Here is a 6,880-nt window from a genome sequence, read left to right as displayed (position 1 = left end):
TCTTTCTTTCTTTCTTTCTTTCTTTCTTTCTTTCTTTCTTTCTTTCTTTCTTCTCCTCCTCCTTCCTTCCTTCCTTCCTTCCTTCCTTCCTTCCTTCCTTTTTGTTACTCTTAATCCCATCACCTGTTTCACCCATCCTTCCATTCCCCCCTCCCCTCTGGTAACCATTAGTTTGTTCTCTACAGTTTAAGAGTCTGTTTGGGTGGTTGTCTCTTTTTTCTTTGTTTGTTTCTTAAATTCCACATATGAGTGAAATCATATGGTATTTGTCTTCCTCGGACTGACTTATTTCACTTAGCATTATATTCTCTAGTTCCATCCACGTAGTTGCAAATGGCAAGCTTTCATTCTTTTTTATGTCCAGCTACCATCTCCAACATCCATTTTAAATGCCCATTATATGAAAGATGACATGAACACAGGCGTCAGCAGGGGTTGTTGCAAGTATCTAAGCTTTAAGTCGGAAACCTCTATTATGGGACTCACATTTCATTGCAATTGTCGATTTAAGAAACAACTTTTCTCTGGACACAAGTGTGACTTTTCTGAAATCAGTGTCTGTTTCTTCCTCAACCCACCCCCCACAACTTCAGCACCTAGCAGGGTGCTAGGCACAAGGTAGGCACTGGGGGAATAATGGGAGAGTGCAGATTACACTGCTCTTTGGGGAGACCTCGGGCACTATCATGCAGAGTCTACCACCAGCTGGCAACCACACTGTTGATATGGTAAATTTCAAAAGGTTAAAAAAAATCACCCTCATTCAAATTATAGTGGGCATGTGTCAAAGATTTATTTAACTCATTAATGAAGGAATCAGCAGAATGATAAAGTTGGTTCAAAGAAGAATAGGAGAGACTGGCATAATCACTTAGAGGAAGAAAGAATGTTGAAATAAGATGTGAAATTAGGTAATGTCTCACAGGACAATAAAACTTCTGGGAGTTATATTTTCTGGTGGATAGAAATCATTTGCTTCTGTACCAGGATCAAATCACTTAGAACTGTCCACTCTTCCACAAATTAACATCTAGTCTCATGAGTTGAGCCCTAATCAATAATCAATTGTAAGCCAGATTCATGTTTCTATAGAGATTTAGATCATCCTTAGGTAAGTCCTGTTGGATAACATCCCGGTATGATATTGGAAGGACATACAGCCATCCTTTTGCTTTATTTACAGGTTTTAGATGATTTCTTAGCACAACCATTGGCCTAGTCCTGAGATGTTTCCAGAACAACGTGGAATCCTCATCCTGCAGCGATTTTCAGAAAGCACCTAAGACCCTTAGTTCTGTAGATGAGGAATTCAAGGATAAGAAAATTTGTCACCAGAGAATAGGCACTGTGCTAGGGGGAGTCCAGTATAGAGCTCTTCTCCCTCACACGGGGCTGTGGGCTCCCTGGGGCTCACAGATATCCAGCCCTTGCAGACTCCCAGGAGTGCCCCCCCAGCTCCTCTCCACATCCGGGGCTGTTTTCTGTCCCTCCCTCATACTCTGCCCCTCCACACACACCTGGTGCCCGGTCACCAACTTCCTGACTCACCCAGGGGTGTCTAGCTGGCTCCCCCACCTCACGCACTTCCAGCTGCCATCTCCACAGTCTTGGGAAAACCATTAAAAGATAATTCTCAACCAATGGTAAAAATCATGACCCTCATACAGATACAAAAAGGGACATGTTGAAGATTTTATTTAACTAGTGGGGGAACCATTTTATTTAACTAAGGAGAGACCAGGAGATGTTATAACCAGTTCAAAAGAGAATCCAAGGAACAGACACATTTATGGATGAGGAATATTGAAATGAATATGCAGATGGAGGAACAATCTGGCTTTTCACATGGTGGGAGGGCAGACAATCGAACCTTTACTGGACAGTACCGAACATGTAGGCAAGAATGATCTAGTGGTGGTGTTGGGGTTGCCTACAAAGTTGCAAAATAGCTCAAGACAATGAGAAGCTGGACTCAGAAAAGCTGCAGGAGTGTCCTCTAGACCAGGCAGAATTTTCTATTGAAATACAAATTTGTTTTCTCTACCCTAGAAATATAAAAGCCCCCTTACCTTTCCCCTGGCCCCTCCAAATTTCCAAGGCTTCCCTTGACCCCAATCTGCTGCCTTCCATCCTATTTTAATACGGAAGATCTACTTTGTGCCCACAAGGCCCAGCTTGCTGGCAACCCCTCCCACAGCACACAGTGCTCCTGGGAACCAAGTAGCTTCTTGGTAGATCTCTGCACATAGTACTGAGGCCTCCAGCTCCTCTGTGGACAGCCGGGGTTATTTGGGTGATTATAGCTCTCCATCCCAGTCATTCACCGTCTGTCCACCCACTGCTCCATTCCCCACTCTGTTGCAGGCCTATCTTCGCTGTTTTCACTATAGCAGTCCCTCACCCTCACCCTCAGGGGATACGTTCCAACACCCCCAGTGGATGCCTGAACCTGCCAGAAATACTGAACCCTACATATACTGTTTTTCCCTATACATACCTATGCTCAAGTTTCATTTGTAAATTATGCACAAGAAGAGATTAACAACAATAAATAATAAAAAAATAGGGCAGTTTTAACAATATACTGTAAAAAAATTATGTGAATGTGGTCTCTCTCGCTCAAAATGTCTCATTGTACTGTCCTCGCCCTCCTTGTTTTTGTGATGACATGACCTGACAAAATGCCTACGTGAGGAGATGCAGTGAGGGAGAAGTTCCCCAATGTACACATGTGCAAAGCAGTTGTCCGATATCCCATGATGTAATAAAATTAGGAATATTGGAAAGCATATTGAATGGAATATATGTATATAGTGGTTTTGGCTAAATTCTTCTTAGAAATTGCCAACTCACTTGCTTTTTGGACCTAAGTGTAAGCTCCAGGTTTGGTGAGAAGAGGTGGTTGCCTCCTTCATTTTTCCCTCAGCTGTCTTAGTTCTTAGAACCATTGGGCGCCCCTCGCCCTGTGCCTGCACCCTGCGCCCTGCCCTTGTGTCACACTGTACTTACGTGTGTGTGATCACCCATCACCCTTTTGCAAAGGGCACACGGGCTCAAAATCTGCCACCTGCTTCCACCACTAATTCATAGGATGACCTGGGGCTCCTTCCCATCTTCTAGGAAACTGTGAGGACTTTTGTTGCAGAAAGCTCAGTGATTTGAAATCACATGTAAGGCAAAGCCCTGTAGCACTTAAAACAGAAATTTCAGGGGCACCTGGGTGGCTCAGTAGGTTATACATCTGACTCTTGATTTTGGCTCAGGTCATGATCTCAGGGTTGTGAGATCGAGCCCCTCATGGGGCTCTGTGCTCAGCACGGTGTCTGCTTGAGATTCTCTCTCTCTCCTTCTCCCTCTGCCCCTCCCCCAGCTCACTCTTTAAATAAACAAACAAAAAACAAATAAATAAAATCTTTAAAAAGAGAGAGAGAAATTTCACTTCAAGGACTTTTCCAGAGGTAACATTTTTAGAGTTATCAGAGAGTCTGCCATGCTAGAGGCATAAGGCCAGGCAGTCTGAGGATTGGCCTATAGTACTCACTCCTTTCCCTTCCTGGGCTGTGTCATTGCTGGGCCTCGGGATACCAGAGCTGCTGCTCTCCTCTGGCCTGGGTCTCATATGCAGCCTCCCAGATGTGAAAGTCAGCCAGAAACCCAGCCCTTCCTTCCTCTGAGCCCATCTCCTCCAGAAGGGTGCTTTCCCTTTGGTAGCTCCATTCCACATCGGAAATCCAAGTATTCTCTGGTCCTGCTGGGGAAAGAAAACAATCTTGCCAACAAAAAGACCCCTTCATATCCATACAGAAGAGAGCAAACACAATTTATTGTTAGGTAAAAACCAACAGACTCACATGGAAGGTGACTCAAAAGTGATTGGAGTTGGGACACAATTTCATATGAATTTATGAAGTAAGGTGGAAGAAGGAAGAAGGAAAACTTCTCTCATCTTTCATCTCCTTGAGAGACAAACGGTGAGCCTTGTGATAATCTTCTGAGTACCTCCAGAGACTCCTAGTTCATGTTCACAGTGTGTGTTTACAGTTCCGGGGCTCAGAAGGCCCTCGACCTTGCATTATAAAATCAAAAGGTCATGCCTCTTCTAGGCCTATTATGTTTGCACCAAGACCCCCTAAGGAGTGGGGAGTGGGAGGTAGGTGCTTTCCCCCTCAAGGAAAGTGTCCTGATTTTACCTTTACAGCCCCCTCTGAAAAGCCACCAATATTATTCCAAAACCCACCCCTTTTTTGACAGAACTCTAATGACAATCTCCCCTCCTTCTCCTCTTTGTGCATCATTTAGAGAGAATTTGTACAGTGCATAGGGCTTATCAATAACTTTATGTTTATTATCCCACCTGATCTTCACAACCTGGGGAGGTGGTTTATTATCCTCATTTTACTGACACAGAAACAGATGAAGTGACTCTTGTAAACTTGACATGGGGGAGCTGGGATGTGAACCCAGGTCTTTGATATCAAACATCTCATCTTTTTCAGCCTCTAAGGAATATATTGCTAGGCCATTCTAATGCAAGCAAAGAAAGAAAGGTAATATAAGAAGAGGAAGTCAGGAGATGCATTTCATATTTCTTCGGTGTTTGAGCACTCTGTGGCATTCTAGACCAGAGACATTCAATAGAACTTTCTGTGATGATGGAAATGTTCTTTACTTGAATCCTCCAATATGGTAGCCACAAGCCAAAGCTACCTGTGTACACGGGTACTCAAAATTAAGAATTGACTTCTTAATTTTATTTCATCTGAATTGAAATGTAAATTAAAAACAAACAAACAAACACATGTAGCCAGTGGCTACCATCTCGGACAGGGCAGCCAGAACGCAAAAGCCCAGCTAGGTGGGTGGTCTCAAGATGTCACCTTGGCCGGTAACCAGTGGGCTGTGTTTGCTTCAGACCTCGGAGTGAAGCTCCCACAGATCTCATTCACACTAAGTAGGCTGTCCCTTGGGAAGGAGAACATGCGGGCCCAGGAGTTTTCGGCTGCTGGCATGGGCTTGGGATGTCAACACTCCTGTCCAGTGGGGCTCTGGCTCCCCCCACAGGCCCTGGCCCCTGTCAGCTCTCCACTCCTTCTCTTCCTTCAGCCCCTCACCCTGCCCAGAGCACAGCACTCATCCCTAGGTTGCTGCTGCAGGCAAATCGGGACAACTTCACCAGAGAATAGAAATAATCATTCACCTGCTCAAAAGTCACATCACAACAGCTGAGAGAGACCTTCAGAATTATTTCTTTACACCCCCCTGGTTTTACAGTTGAGAGACCAAGGCCTGGAGAGGTGACCAGTAATGTCCTTGGCCTCTTTGCCCAGGGCCCTGACCCACTGAGCTCACAGATGGTGCAGGAACAAGCAAGAAAACTGGAGCCATCTGGCCACAGGCATTCTTCCTGCCTCGTTACATACATGCAGTGATTCCCTTAAAAGTGATGATGGACGCCTGGGTGGCTCAGTCAGTTAAGCACCTGCCTTTGGCTCAGGTCGTGATCCTGGGGTCCTAGGATCGAGCCCTGAGTCAGGGAGCCTGGTTCTCTCTCCTTCTGCAACCCCCCACCCCGGCTCATGCTCCCTCCCTCTCTCTTTTTCTCTCAAAAAAATAAATAAAATCTTAAAAAAAAAAAAAGAGTGATGATGCATAAGGGGTACATTTGGCAAAGAGCACCAAGTTTCCAATCCTTTAACTACCACCACATGCATTTGGGTCACTTACAGGTGAAAAACATTTCCATCCTGTTCTTAAAGATTCTCCATAATATACTTCTATTTTTTAAATTCCCCCTTGCACCTATTAGGCTCAACTCCCATAAACAAAAAACAAAAACAAAAAAATGCCTGAAGCATATTTACTGATTGAATGAGACTACTTATCCATTTTGGGGTTAACTACTAACAATCTTAACACTTTTATAAACAGAAAGTCTTGCTTCATGTCTAACGTCACTGATTTTTTTCGCCTAACTCAGCATCGAGCAATGAGTGCTTAGCCGTGCCAGATGGACAAGCCATGAGTAGGCCACATTTGGCTAGAAACGTATAAGCTATAGCTGGCAGACTTTGTCCAGCGTCCAAAGCTCAAGGTTTCAGACATGGCAACACAAGTCATCTGAGACTTGAAGTGAGCATTGCTCGCCTGATTTGAAAAATTCTGGATAGCAAACTGTTTGGGCACTGCTGAAATGCATCAGGGAATTGGCTGTCATAGAAACATTCAAAATGATCATCCCAAAGTTCTAGCAACCAGGAAACAGACACATCAGGAAGGTGGGTAGTGTGGGTTCCCATGGGTATTACATCTCACTTTTAATGACATCATATGAGCCAAAGTCCCATTTCTCTCTATAATTAGAGCTAATAAATATCTTCAACTGGATAGTATGGCAGACTTTGGAAATATTAATCAGTTGTGACTAGAGTTATATTGCTCTGAATTTGAATATGGAAAACACAGCCAAAGCCTTGCTCATCTCAAAACGCATAGGTAGCAAAGACTAGTCCCGTGGGCTTGCTGTCTGCTGTCTGGCCAGCAACATGAGAGTGGCTGACTTGTTTTAATGTTTCAAACCGCTTCCATTTTATCACTTGGGAAGTTTTTCTACTATTCCAACGCTGCCACAGAAGAACATGCGATTTGGAGTCAAAAGTATTGGATTGAAATGCCAAGCCTGACACTTAATGACTGTGGCCGATTAGATTACTTCCTAAAAATAGTCACTCCCTTTCCCTTCCCACCACCTCCACGGGAGAATTGTATTTCCCTGCCTCCTTGACTTTGGGCTCGGCCACATGACTTGTTTTGGCCAAGGGGAAATTGGCAGACATGGCCCTTACACCTCTGTCCTGGCTAGTCTGTTGGTCTGAGGAAGAAG

This window comes from Mirounga leonina, unplaced genomic scaffold (assembly GCF_011800145.1).
Source record: "Mirounga leonina isolate KUSES-001 unplaced genomic scaffold, KU_Mleo_1.0 Mir_115, whole genome shotgun sequence".
In the NCBI taxonomy this organism is placed as follows: domain Eukaryota; kingdom Metazoa; phylum Chordata; class Mammalia; order Carnivora; family Phocidae; genus Mirounga; species Mirounga leonina.
This window is presented reverse-complemented; position numbering follows the sequence as displayed.